This window comes from Drosophila erecta, unplaced genomic scaffold (genome assembly GCF_003286155.1).
Source record: "Drosophila erecta strain 14021-0224.00,06,07 unplaced genomic scaffold, DereRS2 tig00000329-arrow-arrow-pilon, whole genome shotgun sequence".
In the NCBI taxonomy this organism is placed as follows: Eukaryota; Metazoa; Arthropoda; class Insecta; order Diptera; family Drosophilidae; genus Drosophila; species Drosophila erecta.
In genome coordinates, this window is record NW_020825223.1 from 716,006 (window position 1) to 740,023 (window position 24,018).

Genomic DNA, 24,018 nt, shown 5'->3' on the forward strand with positions numbered 1-24,018 from the left:
TGGTTGGCAAACACTGGTGCCTAAGAAGAATGCAGGCAAGCGCAAGAAGCCACCTAAAGTTCCCAAGGTACTAAAACACGCTGTGGTCTCCACCGAGTAGCCCAGTAAGTTCAATGACCTGGTGCAGTGCTACCGCTGCCAGGCTTTCGGGCATACCAAGAGGTACTGCAGACTGCAGTACACTTGCGTAAAGTGCGGTCAAGGGCATGCCTCTATCGAGTACACTAAGGCCAAAGACGCTCCTGCTACATGCGGTAACTGCGTCATACCAAGGCTGTCGTGTATAAATCGAGGCCAAGAAGAGGGCTTCCCCCAAGCCAAAGCGAAGGCAATGACTCCACCGCCGAAAGAGGCCCATACACCACCAGCGACAACCAACAACGCCACATTCTCTGGCTTTAGCTACGCTGACGTCACCAGGGGAGGATACCCCCAGCAACAGCAACTCAAACACATCTGCAACCAACAAGGTCTCATTGAACGGGAGGCAGCATTGGAGCAGAGAATAATGAGGCGCATGGAGAACATGATGTCCTCAATGTTCTCCCAGTTTAAAGACATGGTGATGGCCATGTTCTCCTGCCAGAGAATCATGCCATGAACACACAAATAGTAATCTGGAATGCTAACGGCTTGTCGAGGAACAAGCCAGAAGTGGAGCTCTACCTGAAAACCGACATACTGGCCCAGTGACCCTAACAAAATACCGGACCTCCTTGATCTAGGCATCAGTAGAGACATCGACCCGGCGAAAGTATCTACAGATGGGTGCTACGAGCTGTGCTCTGACCACAGCATGGTCAGGATACTACTTAGGACCTCTTTCCTAAGGACTCCCGGAGGCACCAAACTGATCAGGCGAAATTACGACACAACTGTGTTTAAAAGCTGGCTTGAAAAAAACCTTGTCCCACATCCGGCTATCAGCACTGGAGGAGACATAGACGATGCCGTTGCTAGCCTTACTGGCAAAATACAGCAGGCGGCAAGAAGGGCCACACCCACACCTCGTACCAACAGTGGGAGACTCCAAGTGGCCCGCAGGGACAACCATCTATGGTGGACTGAACTGGCGTCGATGGTATCGGAGAAAAGGAGGCTGAAGAGAGTCTGGCAGTCTAGCAGAGCTCCGTCTGACGAGAGGGTCTACAACAGAGCATGTAAGCAGCTCAAACAGATGCTTCATGACTCGAGAAGCAAGGCGCTCGAGGAGTACCTAGTAGAACTGGAGCATGGCAATGCTGAGCACAACATCTGTAACGCCACCAAATACCTGAAGAGTCCTGTTCGGAGGGTGCCACCTGTTAAAACAGCTGGTATACACCTGGTATGGTGCCCAGAGAAAGCGGATGCGTTTGCCGACCATCTGGAAACCGGTTTCCAGCTATTCGCCCTATGTGATGACGAAGACGTTGAAGAGAAGAGCAGTTCGTTGACGCAGCCTGCCAGATGGACCTGCCTATCGCAGAGATAGGTAGTCAGGAGATTCTGGATGAGATTTCGTGCTTGAAGCTCACCAAAAACCTGGCCATGACAAAATCGACGCAGCTGCCCTCAAGCTACTCCCAGCAAACTGCATAGAGTTCCTCAAGGCTCTAATGAACCAATGCTTAGGACTGGAACACTTTCCTTCTCAGTGGAAGTGCGCTGAGGTTATCCTCATTCACAAGCCGGGTAAGCCAGAAGCCGAGCTAGGCTCGTACAGGCCCATCAGTCTACTCGCCATCCTGTCAAAAATCCTGGATAAGCTGTTCCTCAAGAGGTTGCTGACCATCCTGGAGGAAAAGAGGATCATCCTCTTTTGCTGGTTGCTGACCATCCTGGAGGAAAAGAGGATCATCCCCGACCACCAGTTCGGTTTCAGGCAAGGACATGGCGCCATTCAGCAGTGCCACCGGGTCGTCTCCAGGGTCTTGGATGCCTTCGAAAAGAAATATTGCGCAGCAGTCTTTCTGGATATGAGGCAGGCATTCGACAGGGTGTGGCACCTCGGCCTGCTATTCAAGCTGAAGCAACAGTTACCGACCCCATACTACATGTTCCTTAAGGCATACGTCGAAGAGAAGAGGTTTTACGTGAGGAGCAGTAACTCCAAATCACCCCAACACGTGGTACTGGTACACAAGCGAACTCGGTCCTGTGCTGTACAACATATTCACCTCAGATAAGCCAGTATCTGAAGTCAACAGAATATTGACATGCACCTACGGGGACGACACAGCGCTCCTATGCTCTGACGCAACTCCTACTCTGTCAGCGCAAGGGCTGGAAAACGAGCTGGACACGATTCAGCCATGGCTGAAAAGGTGGAACATCACCATAAACGCTGACAAATCCACCTACGTCACGTTTACACTCAGACCAGGCAACTGTCCACCCGTCCACATCAACGGCACCAACATACCGTCCAATGCGAAGGCCAAGTACCTGGGACTAACCCTGGACAAGCGTCTCACATGGAAGGACCACTTAGGGGAAAAAGTAAAACTCATGAGGCACAAATGCCGCTCCATGACATGGCTCCTAGGCAGACGAAGCACGCTTCCCACTAGATACAAACTACTGTTCTACAAAGCCATCATAAAGCCTCCCCTACAAATATCAAAAAACTACAGAGAGCAGAATGCTACGTGAATGCTACTACGTGACGAACACAACAATCAAAAGGGACCTCAAAATGCAAAGTGTCGCCGAGGAATCCAGGAAAGCTAGCAGGAGGCACCTGGAGAAGCTGGAGAACCACCAGAACCATCTTGCAATCAACCTCCTTGACAACAGCCTACAGCGCAGAAGACTCCGAAGAAACCATCCACTTGACCTACCTTTCCGGATTCCCTAAAGGAATCCTCTGATGACCCTAGCTAACAAATATAAGATTGCCTAGGGAATCTACATAACCGCCAACGTACCACAAAATTTAATAGATTGCCCTCCTGGGCAGATGTAAATAAAGATACTGTAATATAAAAAAAAAAAAACCAAAACCATATGCCTGAAGATATCTATTTAATATATTTGAGTCTCGTTCGTTATCGGAATTAACCAGACAAATCACTCCACGAACTAAGAACGGCCATGCACCACCACCCATAGATTCGAGAAAGAGCTATCAATCTGTCTTACACACTTATGTTCGGACCTGGTACGTTTTCCCGTGTTGAGTCAAATTAAGCCGCAGGCTCCACTCCTGGTGGTGCCCTTCCGTCAATTCCTTTAAGTTTCAGCTTTGCAACCATACTTCCCCCGGAGCCCAAATCTTTGGTTTCCCGGGAAGCAACTGAGAGAGCCATAATAGTAGCTACACCCAATTTCTAGCTGGCATCGTTTATCGTTAGAACTAGGGCGGTATCTAATCGCCTTCGAACCTCTAACTTTCGTACTTGATTAATGAAAACATCTTGGGCAAATGCTTTCGCTTAAGTTAGTCTTACGACGGTCCAAGAATTTCACCTCTCGCGTCGTAATACTAATGCCCCCAAACTGCTTCTATTAATCATTACCTCTTGATCTGAAAACCAATGAAAGCAGAACAGAGGTCTTATTTCACTCTAATTTGTTCAAAGTAATAGTACCGGCCCACAATAGTACTCGTTTAAGAGCACTAATGCAGGTTTTTAAATAGGAGGAACATATAAAAAATATAAGTATTTAATCTCATATAAGAACTCCACAGGTAATACGCTTGCATACATAAAGGTACTAACCACAATTGTAAGTTGTACTACCCGTATGAAGCACAAGTTCAACTACGAACGTTTTAACCGCAACAACTTTAATATACGCTATTGGAGTTGGAATTACCGCGGCTGCTGGCACCAGACTTGCCCTCCAATTGGTCCTTGTTAAAGGATTTAAAATGTACTCATTCCAATTACAGGGCCTCGGATATGAGTCTTGTATTGTTATTTTTCGTCACTACCTCCCCGAGCTGGGAGTGGGAAATTTACGCGCCTGCTGCCTTCCTTGGATGTGGTAGCCGTTTCTCAGGCTCCCTCTCCGGAAACGAACCCTGATTCCCCGTTACCCGTTGCAACCATGGTAGTCCTAGATACTACCATCAAAAGTCGGTACAAGACCATACGATCTGCATGTTATCTAGAGTTCAACCAATAAAACGAGCTTGGTTTTAGCCTAATTAAAGCACATGTCCCATAAGGGTCATGTTTTAATTGCATGTATTAGCTCTAGAATTACCACAGTTATCCAAGTAACTGTTAACGATCTAAGGAACCATAACTGATATAATGAGCCTATTGCGGTTTCATGGCTTAATCTTTGAGATAAAAATATATAAACTGGCAGGATCAACCAGAATAATGTTTCTTTCTTCATATTCCATTCAAAATTTTCGAATTGAAATAATATATTTGAAATTATATATAATTGAATTATTTTTATATTTAATTTCCTTATATTATTGTCAAAATCATAGAATACATAAGTTTTGAACAATACGAGAGGTCGGCAACCACTGCCTACCTATAGTAGTTTTTGAACCCTCTGTCGATCAGAGCGTTGTTTACACTACTATTACCTCTCACTTCTATGTGTTTTTCTCTATAATTCTAAGAGAATATGGGAGTATTTCTAATTTTTTTTCCTTTATACATAAAATATATATTCCTTTTCATATGATTTATATTTAATTTCCTTATATTAATCAATAAATATACGGATATTTCATATATTTTTCTTTATATATAATTATATACATTTATCCTTTATTTATATGATAGGGACAATATCATATATCTTATATTTGTTAGCTAGGGTCATCAAAGGATTCCTTTAGGGAATCCGGAAAGGTAGGTCAAGTGGATGGTTTCTTCGGAGTCTTCTGCGCTGTAGGCTGTTGTCAAGGAGGTTGATTGCCAGTTGGTTCTGCTGGTTCTCCACCTTCTCCACGTGCCTCCTGCTAGCTTTCCTGGATTCCTCGGCTACACTTTGCATTTTGAGGTCCCTTTTGATTGTTGTGTTCCTCACGTAGTAAGAACAGTTGAGGATAAATCTTAGAATGCGGCATTCTGCTCTCTGTAGTTTGTATGTACTAGCCGGCTTGATGATGGCTTTGTAGAGCAGTAGTTTGTGGGTAGCGTGCTTCGTCTGCCCAGGAGCCAGGTCATGGAGCGGCATTTGTGCCTCATGAGTTTTACTTTTGCCCCTACGTGGGAAAGGGCTAGTCCCAGGTAGGTGGATTTGTCAGCGTTTATGGTGATGTTCCACCTTTTCAGCCATGACTGAATCATGTCCAGCTCGTGTTGCAGACCTTGCGCTGGACCTTACGCTGCCCTGGCGTACTCCGGCTCTCACCACGTGTTGGGGTGATTTGGTGTCACTGCTCCTTACGTAAAACCTCCTCTCTTCGACGTATGCCTTAAGGAACATGTAGTATGGGGTCGGTAACTGTTGCTTCAGCTTGAATAGCAGGCCGAGGTGCAACACCCTGTCGAAAGCCTGCCTCACATCCAGAAAGACTGCTGCGCAATATTTCTTGTTTTCGAAGGCATCCAAGACCCTGGAGACGAACCGATGGCACTGCTGAATGGCGCCATGTCCTTGCCTGAAACCGAACTGGTGGTCGGGGATGATCCTATTTTCCTCCAGGATGGTCAGCAACCTCTTGAGGATCAGCTTCTCCAGGATTTTTGACAGGATGGCGAGTAGACTGATGGGCCTGTATGAGCCTAGCTCGGCTTCTGGCTTGCCCGGCTTGTGAATGAGGATAACCTCAGCGCACTTCCACTGAGAAGGAAAGTGTCCCAGTCTTAAGCATTGGTTCATCAGAGCCTTGAGGAACTCTATGCAGTTCACTGGGAATAGCTTGAGGGCAGCTGCGTCGATTTTGTCATGGCCAGGAGATTTGGTGAGCTTCAAGCACGAAATCTCATCCAGAATCTCCTAACTACCTATCTCTGCGATAGGCAGGTCCATCGGGCAGGCTGCGTCAACGAACTGCCTCGTCTCTTCAACGTCTTCGTCATCACATAGGGCGAATGGCTGGAAACTGGTTTCCAGATGGTCGGCAAACGCATCCGCTTTCTCTTGGCTTGACCGGCACCATACACCTGCAGCTGTTTTAACAGGTGGCACCCTCCACACAGGCCTTTTCAGCTATTTGGCGTTCCAGATGTTGTGCTCAGCATTGCCAGGCTCCAGTTCTACTAGGTACTCCTCGAGCGCCTTGCTTCTCGAGTCATGAAGCATTTGTTTGAGCTGCTTACAGGCTCTGTTGTAGGCCCTCTTATCAGACGGAGCTCTGCTAGACTGCCAGACTCTCCTCAACCTCCTTTTCTCCGATACCATCGACACCAGTTCAGTCGACCATAGCTGATTGTCCCTGCGGGCCACTTGGAGTCTCGAACAGTGGGTACGAGGTGTGGGTGTGGCCAACCTTGCCGTGGATTTTACCAGTAAGGCTAGCAACGGCAACGTCAATGTCTCCTCCAGTGCTATAGCCGGATGTGGGTCAACGTTTTCTTCAAGCCAACTTTTAAACACAGTTGTGTCGGTATTTCGCCTGATCAGTTTGGTGCCTCCGGGAGTCCTTAGGAAGGAGGTCCTAAGTAGTATCCTGACCATGCTGTGGTCAGACCACGGCTCGTAGCACCCAACTGTAGATACTTTCGCCGGGTCGATCTCTACTGATGCCTAGATCAAGGAGGTCCGGTATTTTGTTAGGGTCACTGGGCCAGTATGTCGGCTCTCCCGTTGTGTGCAGATTGCAGCCCAACTCTCTGACGCACCTCAGCAGAGTGCTGCTCTTGGGGCTGACAATCCTGGAGCCCCACCATGTGTGCTTGGCATTAAAGTCTCCGCCAATAAGAAATTTGGGACCCAAGTTTTTCAGATGCAATGACAACTTGGGATGGCTAATTGTGTAACGCGGAGGCAAGTATGCTGCCGCGATACAAATTTTGCCCGAATGTGTCAGCAGCTGAATACTGGTGCATTGCATCCAGTCCAGCTGATTTTGAAGTGAGACCTCGTTGTAAAGTGGGTCTCGCTGACCAGTATCACACCCACCTGGTTGGTTTTCAGGTAGAGATCCACTTCTGGCTTGTTCCTCGACAAGCCGTTAGCATTCCAGATTACTATTTGTGTGTTCATGGCATGGTTCTCTGGCAGGAGAACATGGCCATCACCATGTCTTCAAACTGGGAGAACATTGAGGCCATCATGTTCTCTAACGCTGCCTCCCGGTCAATGAGACCTTGTTGGTTGAAGGGGTGTTTGGGTTGCTGTTGCTGGGGGTATCCTCCCCTGGTGACGTCAGCGTAGCTAAAGCCAGAGAATGTGGCGTTGTTGGTTGTCGCTGGTGGTGTATGGGCTACTTTCGGCGGTGGAGTAATTGCCTTCGCTTTTGGCTTGGGGGAAGCCCTCTTCTTGGCCTCGATATATACACGGCAGCCTTGGTATGACGCAGTGTGCGCCTCCCCGCAGTTACCGCATGTGGCAGGAGCGCACTTTACGGAAGTGTACTGCAGTCTGCAGTACCTCTTGGTATGCCCGAAAGCCTGGCAGCGGTAGCACTGCACCAGGTCATTGAACTTTCTGGGCTCCTCGGTGGAGACCACAGCGTGGCAGAGCCTTTTTCTTGTTGCTTGAAGGCTCCTAGTTTACAAAGAACATAGCCATAGGGTTCTTTGTGGTTCTTGAGATGGCGTTCTTGATGTCTCGAACAATGTGTCCGAGCCCCTTTAGTTCTTCAGTTATGTAGTCAACTGGCGTTGTTGAATGTAGCCCCTTAATTACCACGCGAAAAGCTCGGTTTTCCTTGAGCTGGAAAGTCCTGAAGGCCATGTTGTGGTTGTCCATGTGGTTAACAATTTTCCGATATGTCGAGCTGTCTTTCGGCATAATTTTTACGCTACCTCCTCCGGTAGCCTTGTAAGGGTACCTGGCTCGGTGACTTCTCCAAGGTCAGCTAGCATGTCTGCGATGCTGTGCACCCCAGGTATTATGATTGGAGGGGGCTAATTGGAGGGGGCCCCACTCAATGCCATATGTCCAAGCCGGCTTTATGAAGGCTTGGTAGAGCAGTAGTTTGTATTAGTGGGTAGCGTGCTTCGTCTGCCCAGGAGCCATGTCATAGCGGCATTTGTGCCTCATGAGTTTTACTTTTTCCCCTATGTGGTCCTTCCATGTGAGACGCTTGTCCAAGGTTAGTCCCAGGTACTTGGCCTTCGCATTGGACGGAATAATGGTGCCGTTGATGTGGAAGGGTGGACAGTTGCCTGGTCTGAGTGTAAATGTGACGTAGGTGGATTTGTCAGCGTTTATGCTGATGATCCACCTTTTCAGCCATGACTGAATCATGTCCAGCTCGTGTTGCAGCCCTTGCGCTGCCAGAGTCGGAGTTGAGTCAGAGCACAGGAGCTTTGGTGAGCTTCAAGCACGAAATCTGATCCAGAATCTCCTGACTACCTATCTCTGCGATAGGCAGGTCCATCGGGCAGGCTGCGTCAACGAACTGCCTCGTCTCTTCAACGTCTTCGTCATCACATAGGGCGAATGGCTGGAAACTGGTTTCCAGATGGTCGGCAAACGCATCCGCTTTCTCTTGGCTTGACCGGCACCATACACCTGCAGCTGTTTTAACAGGGGGCACCTTTTCATAGGCCTTTTCAGGTATTTGGTGGCGTTCCAGATGTTGTGCTCAGCATCGCCAGGCTCCAGTTCTACTAGGTACTAGTCGAGTCATGAAGCATCTGCTTGTGTTGCTTACAGGCTCTGTTGTAGGCCCTCTTGTCAGACGGAGCTCTGCTAGACTGCCAGACTCTCCTCAGCCTCCTTTTCTCCGATACCATCGACGCCAGTTCAGTCGACCATAGATGGTTGTCCCTGCGGGCCACTTGGAGTCTTCTACTGTTGGTACGAGGTGTGGGTGTGGCCAACCTTGCCGCCTAGTGGATTTTGCCAGTCAGGCTAGCAACGGCATCGTCAATGTCTCCTCCAGTGCTGATAGCCGGATGTGGGTCAACGTTTTCGTCAAGCCAGCTTTTAAACACAGTTGTGTCGGTATTTCGCCTGATCAGTTTGGTGCCTCCGGGAGTCCTTAGGAAGGAGGTCCTAAGTAGTATCCTGACCATGCTGTGGTCAGACCACAGCTCGTAGCACCCAACTGTAGATACTTTCGCCGGGTCGATGTCTCTACTGATGCCTAGATCAAGGAGGTCCGGTATTTTGTTAGGGTCACTGGGCCAGTATGTCGGCTCTCCCGTTGTGTGCAGATTGCAGCCCAACTCTCTGACGCACCTCAGCAGAGTGCTGCTCTTGGGGCTGACAATCCTGGAGCCCCACCATGTGTGCTTGGCATTAAAGTCTCCGCCAATAAGAAATTTGGGACCCAAGTTTTTCAGATGCAATGACAACTTGGGATGGCTAATTGTGTAACGCGGAGGCAAGTATGCTGCCGCGATACAAATTTTGCCCGAATGTGTCAGCAGCTGAATACTGGTGCATTGCATCCAGTCCAGCTGATTTTGAAGTGAGACCTCGTTGTAAAGTGGGTCTCGCTGACCAGTATCACACCCACCTGGTTGGTTTTCAGGTAGAGATCCACTTCTGGCTTGTTCCTCGACAAGCCGTTAGCATTCCAGATTACTATTTGTGTGTTCATGGCATGGTTCTCTGGCAGGAGAACATGGCCATCACCATGTCTTCAAACTGGGAGAACATTGAGGCCATCATGTTCTCTAACGCTGCCTCCCGGTCAATGAGACCTTGTTGGTTGAAGGGGTGTTTGGGTTGCTGTTGCTGGGGGTATCCTCCCCTGGTGACGTCAGCGTAGCTAAAGCCAGAGAATGTGGCGTTGTTGGTTGTCGCTGGTGGTGTATGGGCTACTTTCGGCGGTGGAGTAATTGCCTTCGCTTTTGGCTTGGGGGAAGCCCTCTTCTTGGCCTCGATATATACACGGCAGCCTTGGTATGACGCAGTGTGCGCCTCCCCGCAGTTACCGCATGTAGCAGGAGCGCCTTTGGCTTTAGTGCACTCGATTGAGGCATGCCCTTGACCGCACTTTACGGAAGTAAAGACTCTCCTCAACCTCCTTTTCTCCGATACCATCGACACCAGTTCAGTCGACCATAGCTGATTGTCCCTGCGGGCCACTTGGAGTCTCGAACAGTGGGTACGAGGTGTGGGTGTGGCCAACCTTATATACAATATATATACACGGCAGCCTTGGTATGACGCAGTGTGCGCCTCCCCGCAGTTACCGCATGTGGCAGGAGCGCACTTTACGGAAGTGTACTGCAGTCTGCAGTACCTCTTGGTATGCCCGAAAGCCTGGCAGCGGTAGCACTGCACCAGGTCATTGAACTTTCTGGGCTCCTCGGTGGAGACCACAGCGTGGCAGAGCCTTTTTCTTGTTGCTTGAAGGCTCCTAGTTTACAAAGAACATAGCCATAGGGTTCTTTGTGGTTCTTGAGATGGCGTTCTTGATGTCTCGAACAATGTGTCCGAGCCCCTTTAGTTCTTCAGTTATGTAGTCAACTGGCGTTGTTGAATGTAGCCCCTTAATTACCACGCGAAAAGCTCGGTTTTCCTTGAGCTGGAAAGTCCTGAAGGCCATGTTGTGGTTGTCCATGTGGTTAACAATTTTCCGATATGTCGAGCTGTCTTTCGGCATAATTTTTACGCTACCTCCTCCGGTAGCCTTGTAAGGGTACCTGGCTCGGTGACTTCTCCAAGGTCAGCTAGCATGTCTGCGATGCTGTGCACCCCAGGTATTATGATTGGAGGGGGCTAATTGGAGGGGGCCCCACTCAATGCCATATGTCCAAGCCGGCTTTATGAAGGCTTGGTAGAGCAGTAGTTTGTATTAGTGGGTAGCGTGCTTCGTCTGCCCAGGAGCCATGTCATAGCGGCATTTGTGCCTCATGAGTTTTACTTTTTCCCCTATGTGGTCCTTCCATGTGAGACGCTTGTCCAAGGTTAGTCCCAGGTACTTGGCCTTCGCATTGGACGGAATAATGGTGCCGTTGATGTGGAAGGGTGGACAGTTGCCTGGTCTGAGTGTAAATGTGACGTAGGTGGATTTGTCAGCGTTTATGGTGATGATCCACCTTTTCAGCCATGACTGAATCATGTCCAGCTCGTGTTGCAGCCCTTGCGCTGCCAGAGTAGGAGTTGAGTCAGAGCACAGGAGCTCTGTGTGGTCCGCGTAGGTGAATGTCAATATTCTGTTGCCTTCAGATACTGGCATATCTGAGGTGAATATGTTGTACAGCACAGGACCGAGTACGCTGCCCTGGGGTACTCCGGCTCTCACCACGTGTTGGGGTGATTTGGAGTTACTGCTCCTCACGTAAAACCTCCTCTCTTCGACGTATGCCTTAAGGAACATGTAGTATGGGGTCGGTAACTGTTGCTTCAGCTTGAATAGCAGGCCGAGGTGCCACACCCTTTCGAAAGCCTGCCTCACATCCAGAAAGGCTGCTGCGCAATATTTCTTGTTTTCGAAGGCATCCAAGACCTTGGAGACGACCCGGTGGTACTGCTGAATGGCGCCATGTCCTTGCCTGAAACCGAACTGGTCAGCAACCTCTTGAGGAACAGCTTCTTCAGGATTTTTGACAGGATGGCGAGTAGACTGATGGGCCTGTATGAGCCTAGCTTGGCTTCTGGCTTGCCCGGCTTGTGAATGAGGATAACCTCAGCGCACTTCCACTGAGAAGGAAAGTGTCCCAGTCTTAAGCATTGATTCATCAGAGCCTTGAGCAACTCTATGCAGTTCGCTGGGAGTAGCTTGAGGGCAGATGCGTCGATTTTGTCATGGCCAGGAGATTTGGTGAGCTTCAAGCACGAAATCTCATCCAGAATCTCCTGACTACCTATCTCTGCGATAGGCAGGTCCATCGGGCCGGCAGCGTCAACGAACTGCTTCGTCTCTTCAACGTCTTCGTCATCACATAGGGCGAATGGCTGAAAACTGGTTTCCAGATGGTCGGCAAACGCATCCGCTTTCTGTTTTCTTGACCGTCACCATTAACCTGCAGCTGTTTTAACAGGTGTCACCCTCCGCACAGGCCTTTTCAGGTATTTGGTGGCGTTTCAGATGTTGTGCTCAGCATTGCCAGGCTCCAGTTCTACTAGGTACTCCTCGAGCGCCTTGCTTCTCGAGTCATGAAGCATCTGTTTGAGCTGCTTACAGGCTCTGTTGTAGGCCCTCTTGTCAGACGGAGCTCTGCTAGACTGCCAGACTCTCCACTCCAACTGTAGATACTTTCGCCGGGTCGATGCCTCTACTGATGCCTAGGATAAGGAGGTCCGGTATATTGTTAGGGTCACTGGGCCAGTATGCCGGCTCTCCCGTTGTGTGTAGATTGCAGCCCAACTCTCTGACGACCTCAGCAGAGTGCTGCCCTTGGGGTTGACAGTCTCCGCCAATAAGAAATTTCGGACCCAAGTTTTTCAGCTGCAATGACAACTCGGATGGCTAATTGTGTAATGCGGAGGCAAGTATGCTGCCGCGATATAAATTTTGCCCGAATGTGTCAGCAGCTGAATCCTGGCGCATTGCATCCAGTCCAGCTGCACCGGATCCATCTCCTCGTACAGTACTCCACTTCGCACGATTACTGTGGCTCCACCTCTGATCCTGTCCGCCGGGTGCAAGACGTTAGCCAGTAATTTTGAAGTGAGACCTCGTTGTAAAGTGGGTCTCGCTGACCAGCATCACATCCACCTGGTTGGTTTTCAGGTAGAGCTCCACTTCTGGCTTGTTTTTCGCCAAGCCGTTAGCATTCCAGATTACTATTTGTGTGTTCATGGCATGGTTCTCTGGCAGGAGAACATGGCCATCACCACGTCTTTAAACTGGGAGAACATTGATGCCATCATGTTCTCCATGCGCCTCATCATTCTCTCCTCCAACGCTGCCTCCCGGTCAATGACAGCTTGTTGGTTGAAGATGTGTTTGGGTTGCTGTTTCTGGGGGTATCCTCCCCTGGTGACGTCAGCGTAGCTAAAGCCAGAGTATGTGGCGTTGTTGGTTGTCGCTGGTGGTGTATGGGCCTCTTTCGGCGGTGGAGTAATTGCCTTCGCTTTTGGCTTGGGGGAAGCCCTCTTCTTGGCCTCGATATATACACGGCAGCCTTGGTATGACGCAGTGTGCGCCTCCCCGCAGTTACCGCATGTAGCAGGAGCGTCTTTGGCCTTAGTGCACTCGATTGAGGCATGCCCTTGACCGCACTTTACGGAAGTGTACTGCAGTCTGCAGTACCTCTTGGTATGCTCGTAAGCCTGGCAGCGGTAGCACTACACCAGGTCATTGAACTTTCTGGGCTCCTCGGTGGAGACCACAGCGAGGCAGAGCTTGTTAATCTCGAACACTTTTTTGTTGTTGCTTGAAGGCTCCAAGTTTACAAAGAACATAGCCATAGGGTTCTTTGTGGTTCTTGAGATGGCGTTCTTGATGTCTCGAACAATGTGTCCGAGCCCCTTTAGTTCTTCAGTTATGTAGTTAACTGGCGTTGTTGAATGTAGCCCCTTAATTACCACGCGAAAAGTTCGGTTTTCCTTGAGCTGGAAAGTCCTGAAGGCCATGTTGTGGTTGTCCATGTGGTTAAAAATTTTCCGATATGTCGAGCTGTCTTTCGGCATAATTCTTACGTTACCTCCTCTGGTAGCCTTGTAAGCGAAGCTACCTGGCTTGGTGACTTCTCCAAGGTCAGCTATCATGTCTGCAATGCTATGCACCCCAGGTATTATGATTGGAGGGGGCTTGGGTACAGCGGCCTCCACTGGTATAGGTGGTTCCTTGGTAACAACGTTCTCTTCGATAGGCAGTGGAGCGAATCCGTTGGTGTTTGACAGCAGCTCCTCAGCATCGCTGACCTCATTGACTTTGGCCAGCTTAGCTGTCTTTTTCTTTTGGGGCACGGCGAACTGTCGTACCTCACCTGGTTCCTCGGATTCATTGTCAGATTCACTTTCACTGGAGCTGGAGCTGCCAGTGGCCGACGTCTTCTTTATGTGTTTTAGTACCTTGGGAACTTTAGGGTTTACAGTCGTGGCTACGATAGGTGGCTCCTTGCGCTTGCCTGCATTCTTCTTAGGCACCAGCGTTTGCCAACCATTTTTCTTAGAAGTGGGCAAAGCCACATTATCCACTTCTATAGCGTTTTTGCCAATGGGAACTGCGTGCAGTAGCACTTGTCTTTAATATTTTTGCCTTTTCTGTATGAGTGTGTGTGTAATTGTCAGGCGCAGAAGGGGGGAGCAAAAAGCGCCACCTGCTGGCGCTTTATGCGACTGATTGGCGCCCTCTGGCGGAGTAATTTTTAACTATATGGGGGTAAAGGCCCCACCTATGTCGAAACTGGTTGTGGTTATAGGACTCGGTTTAGCCAGTACACACACCACTGGAACAGCTGTTCCACCAGCTGAGTAGGCGACGACTGGTGACACCAGTCAGCTGATTTGCTAGCTACGTGCACTTTTGCAAATAAGTTAAATACCATCTGCAGCCAAAGGACACGTTGCATGAACTTCCGTTCGTGTATCACACGCACTCCAGGAATTGGCCCAACTGTCTGTACATTTTTAAAGATTTCAGGTTAACTTTTTCACAGCGAAAATCACTCGGAAAATAAACACTTTATACGTCAGCCCTCGACGAGAGTTGTCAAAAAACTGACAATGGCTAAATTGATGACAAAGCATTTGGCAACTTGATTTCTTTACGTTCTTTAGTTCTATAATATGATAGGGACATTATCATATGCGTCTTGGCAAATTGACTTGATTTCTTTAAGTTCTTTATTTCTTTAATATGATAGGGACAATATCATATGCGTCACCAAATTGATGACGAGGCATTTGGCTACTCTGGGCGCCGTGGGATGGGATGCTGCTTCCCATTATAAGTACATGATGAGTACTTATATATTTTATATCGAATCATCAAGCAAAGGATAAGCTTCAGTGGGTCGCAGTATGGCAGCTGCTCAACCACTTACAACACCTTGCCTGTTACAAAAGCAATTCGTTTACAATTGATTCTAGGCTTTGTCATTGTACTAAATAATGCTTTTATATGTAACTAGCGCGGCATCAGGTGATCGAAGATCCTCCCAATTTACTATGTTACAAATTACATTGGCATCACATCCATTGCCGTTTATAAAGTAAATTATAAACTTTAAATGGTTTAGAAGCCATACAATGCAAATTGCCCCTTATTTATCATTGCAGTCCAGCACAGATACGACCTTAGAGGCGTTCAGGCATAATCCAAAGGACGTAGCGTCGTACCACTGTTCGCTCGAACAAGTATTGTGCCATTGGTCCGTACCTGCGGTTCCTCTCGTACTACGCAGGAATGCTGTCGCAACAACGTTTTGTCATTAGTAGGGTAAAACTAACCTGTCTCACGACGGTCTAAACCCAGCTCACGTTCCCTTGCATGGGTGAACAATCCAACGCTTGGGGAATTTTGCTTCACAATGATCACAAGCCAGTTATCCCTATGGTAACTTTTCTGACACCTCTTGCTAAAAACTTTTTAAGCCAAAAAGATCGATAGGCCGAGCTTTTGCTGTCCCTGTGTGTACTAAACACCGAGATCAAGTCAGAATTTGCCCTTTTGCTCTATGTGTGGTTTCTGTCCGCACTGAGCTGGCCTTGGGACACCTCCGTTATTATTTGAGAGATGTACCGCCCCAGTCAAACTCCCTACCTGGCAATGTCCTTGAATTGGATCATACCTGAGTAATTAGAGTTATACCAAATTTTCAAATCAAAAATGCATAAATGCATCGTTTTATTAAAGAATTTGTTTGCGATTATATAACAAACTCGTGATACTTTGATCAAGAAGCATGCATCAAAAGCCAATACCATAAGATATAATAAATATATCCGTATAATGGCTAGGAAATGATATTCCATTTAATCAAGTAAGTAAGGAAAAAATAAGAGTAGTGGTGTTTCATTGACGATACCAAACCGAGGTCTAATATCTCCCACTTATTCTACACCTCTTATGTCTCCTTACACTACCAGATTAGAGTCAAGCTCAAAAGGGTCTTCTTTCCCCGCTAATTATTCCAAGCCCGTTCCCTTGGCTGTGGTTTCGCTAGATAGTAGATAGGGACAGTGTATGAATTGGATCCCTCCGAACTTGTTTTACGTGGGAAGGGATTACAACCACGGCACCCTATACACCCACAAGTGAGCATATGATGCATGTATCCAGATACGCTAGACAAAACGTCCCGGTCTGGAAGCCATAGTACATAGCAACCACCCCGGTAGCAATTCGAGTGCTTGCTTGCCGGGCAAGCACTCCCCCTTGCTGAGGAGCGAGATCTACCTAGCCGACAAGCACGGGCGGAGTGACCTATTGCCGCATTAGTCGCCTCCTACGACAAGCCATCATCGAGAAACCAAAATTTGGATCCCGATAGACAAGGTTGACGTCCGGGAGCGGGTATCCACGCTTCAACTTGTATTTGACCGCTAATTTCTTAGCGGCCAAGTCAAGCGGGGGGGGGGGGGGGGGGGGCTCCAGCAAGAACCTGCAGTGCCGCGGTGGACACTGTTCAGCATACCGATAGACATCCAAGCAGGATCAGTCTATGGCAGGAGGACATTCGCCTCCTCGCAGCTACCTGTGCGGCGGTGTCATAACGCGGATTTACACCAAAAATACCCGTATTAATGGGAGCTCGTAGAAAACACGTCCACCACTTACAGTAAGTAGATAGGGACAGTAGGAATCTCGTTAATCCATTCATGCGCGTCACTAATTAGATGACGAGGCATTTGGCTACCTTAAGAGAGTCATAGTTACTCCAGCCGTTGACCCGCGCTTACTTGAATTTCTTCACTTTGACATTCAGGGCAGAAATCATATTGTGTCAACACCCGCTATCACAATGCCATCACAATGCTTTGTTTTAATTAGACAGTCGGAGTCCGTGCCAGTTCCGAATTGATTGTTAATTGATAATCGTTATAATTAATAAGAACTAATTGGTTTAACCCTAATAGTATTCTTACAAATTTTAGCAAGAAAGCTCCACAATTGGCTACGTAACTAAACTATCCGGGGAAGAAGTAACTAATTTGCCGACTTCCCTTACCTACTTTATTCTATCGACATAGACTCTTCACCTTGGAGACCAGCTGCGGATATTGGTACGGCCTGTTGAGAAGTTTGCGTGTCCCCACCATAAATTTTCAAGGTCCGAGGAGAAAATATCGACACAACAGTATATGTCATGCTCTTCTAGCCCATCTTCCATATCTCTCTGCGAAAGACTTCCATGGTAGTACGGCTATAAAACAGAAAAGAAAACTCTTCCGATATCTCTCGACGGCTTCTTTATGGTCGTTCCTGTTGCCAGGATGAGCACGAGGCCCATATTTAATAACAAACGGATACTCAACAGGTTACGGAATTGGAACCATATTCCCTTTCGTTCAAAATTATTCAAGTGTATTATTTTCGCTTTGTTTATATAATTTGCCATTTTTGTTTTACCCTTCTCCACTTCAGTCCTCCAAGGTCTCATTCGATTATTTGCTACTACCACCAAGATCTGTACCAATGGCAGCTCCATGCAGGCTTACGCCAAACACTTATACGCCTACCATTGTACCTTCCTACTCACTAAAGTTTCAAAATTTATATCACAAGTAATATAAATCATCTAATTTAGCGGTAATGTATAGGTATACAACTTAAGCGCCAACCATTTTAAGGGCTAGTTGCTTCGGCAGGTGATTTGTTACACACTCCTTAGCGGATTTCGACTTCCATGATCACCGTCCTGCTGTTTTAAGCAACCAACGCCTTTCATGGTATCTGCATGAGTTGTTAATTTGGGCACCGTAACATTACGTTTGGTTCATCCCACAGCGCCAGTTCTGCTTACCAAAAGTGGCCCACTGGGCACATTATATCATAACCTTGAACTTTATATCAAGAAAGTTAAGGTTCTTACCCATTTAAAGTTTGAGAATAGGTTAAGATCGTTTCGACCCTAAGGCCTCTAATCATTCGCTTTACCAGATAAGATTATTTTATATAATATTAAAATGCACCAGCTATCCTGAGGAAAACTTCGGAAGGAACCAGCTACTAGATGGTTCGATTGGTCTTTCGCCCCTATACTCAATTCTGACAATCGATTTGCACGTCAGAACTGTCTCGGTCTTCCATCAGGGTTTCCCGTGACTTCAACCTGATCAAGTATAGTTCACCATCTTTCGGGTCACAGCATATATGCTCAAGGTACGTTCCAGTTAGAGGCATAAATAATATAAATATACATTATACATAACTATATAGAACGCCCCGGGATTGTGTTAATTAGCTATAAATAGTTAGAAAACTAATCCCATTAATTACGCTATTAGGTTTATATCCTAATAACTTGCACATATGTTAGACTCCTTGGTCCGAGTTTCAAGACGGGTCCCGAATGTATCCTGAATCTTTCGCATTGTTAATCATACAAGTGCATATAATAAACACAAAAATCAATGCTAATCATTTGGTATATGCTAATAGATTACAGTGTCCTTATATGGAAAAAATGCACACTATCCTCATAATATATTTAAATATTACAATTTTATTGATGAATTTTCCATATTCATCATATATTCATCGTATTCAGGTTCATCGGGCTTAACCTCTAAGCAGTTTCACGTACTGTTTAACTATCTATTCAGAGTTCTCTTCAACTTTCCCTCACGGTACTTCTTTACTATCGGTCTCATGGCTATATTTAGTTTTAGATGGAGTTTACCACCCACTTAGTGCTGCACTTTCAAGCAACACGACTCTTTGGAAATATCATCTAGAATCATTAACTTTATACGTTAATTAAATCGTTAATTTCTCATACTAGAATATTGACGCTCCATACACTGCATCTCACATTTGCCATATAGACAAAGTGACTTAGTGCTAAACTGTTTTCTTTTCGCTCGCCGCTACTAAGAAAATCCTTGTTAGTTTCTTTTCCTCCCCTAATTAATATGCTCCCATATGAGTTGAGGTTGTATATAACTTTTTCTTGCCATTAATTCTTTATATATAATGATAAAAACATTTTATTAAATTCGTTATAAAATTTCCATTATTTCTTGTAGCAAAGTGTTTTCCATTAAACGAACCAACGAAGAATAATAACATAACCAAGTTTTTTCTATTTCCGAATCATTAATAAGAGACAATTATAGATTTTAAAGTTATAATTCGATTTCCATTTTCGAATTTGATATCTTCGATCTCCAATACTCTAAGTTTTATTTTTACATTTTAAAGCCACATATATATAATATTTTTTTTGGTTTGCCCGCCATTACACAGCATTTTGTAATGTTAAAATCTTATGAGTTTGCCAAAGCCTCATATAAATAAAAACCCATCTTCATTTTATTTTGATTTTAACATTTATTTTAATATTTATTTATATATATATTTTTGTATTTTGATTCAATCGAATCGTTTTGTTCTATAATCATATCATATCATGCGCTTTGCTTTTGTAATTTGGTAATTTTGGTAAATTTAAAATGTATTTGTATTATAACAAATTTTTATTAACGGTAAGGATTTTATACAATAATGATCCTTCCGCAGGTTCACCTACGGAAACCTTGTTACGACTTTTAATTCCTCTAAATAATCAAGTTCGGTCAACTTTTGCGAAACAACCGTAACACGCAAGGCGTCACAGTGATCACGTTCGGAGACCTCACTAAATAATTCAATCGGTAGTAGCGACGGGCGGTGCGTACAAATGGCAGGGATCAATGCGAGCTAATGACTCACACTTACTGGGAATTCCAAGTTCATGTGAACAGTTTCAGTTCACAATCCCAAGCATGAAAGTGGTTGAGCGGTTTACCCGGTCCTATCGGTCTAGGAAATACACGTTGATACTTTTATTGTAGCTCCACTTACATAAACATATTCAAACACAATAAACATTTTACTACCACCATGAATGAAGGCTATATAAGCTTCAGCACCATAATCCTGAAGATATCTATTTAATATATTTGAGCCTCGTTCGTTATCGGAATTAACCAGACAAATCACTCCACGAACTAAGAACGGCCATGCACCACCACCCATAGATTCGAGAAAGAGCTATCAATCTGTCTTACACACTTATGTTCGCACTTGGTAAGTTTTTCCGTGTTGAGTCAAATTAAGCCGGTGGTGCCCTTTAAGTTTCAGCTTTGCAACCATACTTCCCCCGGATGCCAAAAGCTTTGGTTTCTCGGGAAGCGACTGAGAGAGCCATAAAAGTAGGTACACCCAATTGCTAGCTGGCATTGGGACACCTCCGTTATTATTTGAGAGATGTACCGCCCCAGTCAAACTCCCTACCTGGCAATGTCCTTGAATTGGATCATACCTGAGTAATTAGAGTTATACCAAATTTTCAAATCAAAAATGCATAAATGCATCGTTTTATTAAAGAATTTGTTTGCGATTATATAACAAACTCGTGATACTTTGATCAAGAAGCATGCATCAAAAGCCAATACCATAAGATATAATAAATATATCCGTATAATGGCTAGGAAATGATATTCCATTTAATCAAGTAAGTAAGGAAAAAATAAGAGTAGTGGTGTTTCATTGACGATACCAAACCGAGGTCTAATATCTCCCACTTATTCTACACCTCTTATGTCTCCTTACACTACCAGATTAGAGTCAAGCTCAAAAGGGTCTTCTTTCCCCGCTAATTATTCCAAGCCCGTTCCCTTGGCTGTGGTTTCGCTAGATAGTAGATAGGGACAGTGTATGAATTGGATCCCTCCGAACTTGTTTTACGTGGGAAGGGATTACAACCACGGCACCCTATACACCCACAAGTGAGCATATGATGCACGTATCCAGATACGCTAGACAAAACGTCCCGGTCTGGAAGCCATAGTACATAGCAACCACCCCGGTAGCAATTCGAGTGCTTGCTTGCCGGGCAAGCACTCCCCCTTGCTGAGGAGCGAGATCTACCTAGCCGACAAGCACGGGCGGAGTGACCTATTGCCGCATTAGTCGCCTCCTACGACAAGCCATCATCGAGAAACCAAAATTTGGATCCCGATAGACAAGGTTGACGTCCGGGAGCGGGTATCCACGCTTCAACTTGTATTTGACCGCTAATTTCTTAGCGGCCAAGTCAAGCGGGGGGGGGGGGGGGGGGGGGGGCTCCAGCAAGAACCTGCAGTGCCGCGGTGGACACTGTTCAGCATACCGATAGACATCCAAGCAGGATCAGTCTATGGCAGGAGGACATTCGATTTACACCAAAAATACCCGTATTAATGGGAGCTCGTAGAAAACACGTCCACCACTTACAGTAAGTAGATAGGGACAGTAGGAATCTCGTTAATCCATTCATGCGCGTCACTAATTAGATGACGAGGCATTTGGCTACCTTAAGAGAGTCATAGTTACTCCAGCCGTTGACCCGCGCTTACTTGAATTTCTTCACTTTGACATTCAGGGCAGAAATCATATTGTGTCAACACCCGCTATCACAATGCCATCACAATGCTTTGTTTTAATTAGACAGTCGGAGTCCGTGCCAGTTCCGAATTGATTGTTAATTGATAATCGTTATAATTAATAAGAACTAATTGGTTTAACCCAAATAGTATTCTTACAAATTTTAGCAAGAAAGCTCCACAATTGGCTACGTAACTAAACTATCCGGGGAAGAAGTAACTAATTTGCCGACTTCCCTTACCTACTTTATTCTATCGACATAGACTCTTCACCTTGGAGACCAGCTGCGGATATTGGTACGGCCTGTTGAGAAGTTTGCGTGTCCCCACCATAAATTTTCAAGGTCCGAGGAGAAAATATCGACACAACAGTATATGTCATGCTCTTCTAGCCCATCTTCCATATCTCTCTGCGAAAGACTTCCATGGTAGTACGGCTATAAAACAGAAAAGAAAACTCTTCCGATATCTCTCGACGGCTTCTTTATGGTCGTTCCTGTTGCCAGGATGAGCACGAGGCCCATATTTAATAACAAACGGATACTCAACAGGTTACGGAATTGGAACCATATTCCCTTTCGTTCAAAATTATTCAAGTGTATTATTTTCGCTTTGTTTATATAATTTGCCATTTTTGTTTTACCCTTCTCCACTTCAGTCCTCCAAGGTCTCATTCGATTATTTGCTACTACCACCAAGATCTGTACCAATGGCAGCTCCATGCAGGCTTACGCCAAACACTTATACGCCTACCATTGTACCTTCCTACTCACTAAAGTTTCAAAATTTATATCACAAGTAATATAAACCATCTAATTTAGCGGTAATGTATAGGTATACAACTTAAGCGCCAACCATTTTAAGGGCTAGTTGCTTCGGCAGGTGATTTGTTACACACTCCTTAGCGGATTTCGACTTCCATGATCACCGTCCTGCTGTTTTAAGCAACCAACGCCTTTCATGGTATCTGCATGAGTTGTTAATTTGGGCACCGTAACATTACGTTTGGTTCATCCCACAGCGCCAGTTCTGCTTACCAAAAGTGGCCCACTGGGCACATTATATCATAACCTTGAACTTCATATCAAGAAAGTTAAGGTTCTTACCCATTTAAAGTTTGAGAATAGGTTAAGATCGTTTCGACCCTAAGGCCTCTAATCATTCGCTTTACCAGATAAGATTATTTTATATAATATTAAAATGCACCAGCTATCCTGAGGAAAACTTCGGAAGGAACCAGCTACTAGATGGTTCGATTGGTCTTTCGCCCCTATACTCAATTCTGACAATCGATTTGCACGTCAGAACTGTTTCGGTCTTCCATCAGGGTTTCCCGTGACTTCAACCTGATCAAGTATAGTTCACCATCTTTCGGGTCACAGCATATATGCTCAAGGTACGTTCCAGTTAGAGGCATAAATAATATAAATATACATTATACATAACTATATAGAACGCCCCGGGATTGTGTTAATTAGCTATAAATAGTTAGAAAACTAATCCCATTATTAGTCAAGTTAATTACGCTATTAGGTTTATATCCCAATAACTTGCACATATGTTAGACTCCTTGGTCCGTGTTTCAAGACGGGTCCCGAATGTATCCTGAATCTTTCGCATTGTTAATCATACAAGTGCATATAATAAACACAAAAATCAATGCTAATCATTTGGTATATGCTAATAGATTACAGTGTCCTTATATGGAAAAAATGCACACTATCCTCATAATATATTTAAATATTACAATTTTATTGATGAATTTTCCATATTCATCATATATTCATCGTATTCAGGTTCATCGGGCTTAACCTCTAAGCAGTTTCACGTACTGTTTAACTATCTATTCAGAGTTCTCTTCAACTTTCCCTCACGGTACTTCTTTACTATCGGTCTCATGGCTATATTTAGTTTTAGATGGAGTTTACCACCCACTTAGTGCTGCACTTTCAAGCAACACGACTCTTTGGAAATATCATCTAGAATCATTAACTTTATACGTTAATTAAATCGTTAATTTCTCATACTAGAATATTGACGCTCCATACACTGCATCTCACATTTGCCATATAGACAAAGTGACTTAGTGCTAAACTGTTTTCTTTTCGCTCGCCGCTACTAAGAAAATCCTTGTTAGTTTCTTTTCCTCCCCTAATTAATATGCTCCCATATGAGTTGAGGTTGTATATAACTTTTTCTTGCCATTAATTCTTTATATATAATGATAAAAACATTTTATTAAATTCGTTATAAAATTTCCATTATTTCTTGTAGCAAAGTGTTTTCCATTAAACGAACCAACGAAGAATAATAACATAACCAAGTTTTTTCTATTTCCGAATCATTAATAAGAGACAATTATAGATTTTAAAGTTATAATTCGATTTCCATTTTCGAATTTGATATCTTCGATCTCCAATACTCTAAGTTTTATTTTTACATTTTAAAGCCACATATATATAATATTTTTTTTGGTTTGCCCGCCATTACACAGCATTTTGTAATGTTAAAATCTTATGAGTTTGCCAA

General features: G+C 45.3%; 1 non-coding gene across 1 annotated transcript; it reads right to left on the reverse strand.

Annotated features, from left to right (window-relative positions):
- Positions 1 to 14,899: 14,899 nt before the first annotated feature.
- LOC113564695 lies at positions 14,900 to 19,041 on the reverse strand. The gene has a single exon (XR_003408247.1). It is a non-coding gene; the product is annotated as a large subunit ribosomal RNA (ribosomal RNA).
- Positions 19,042 to 24,018: the final 4,977 nt, after the last annotated feature.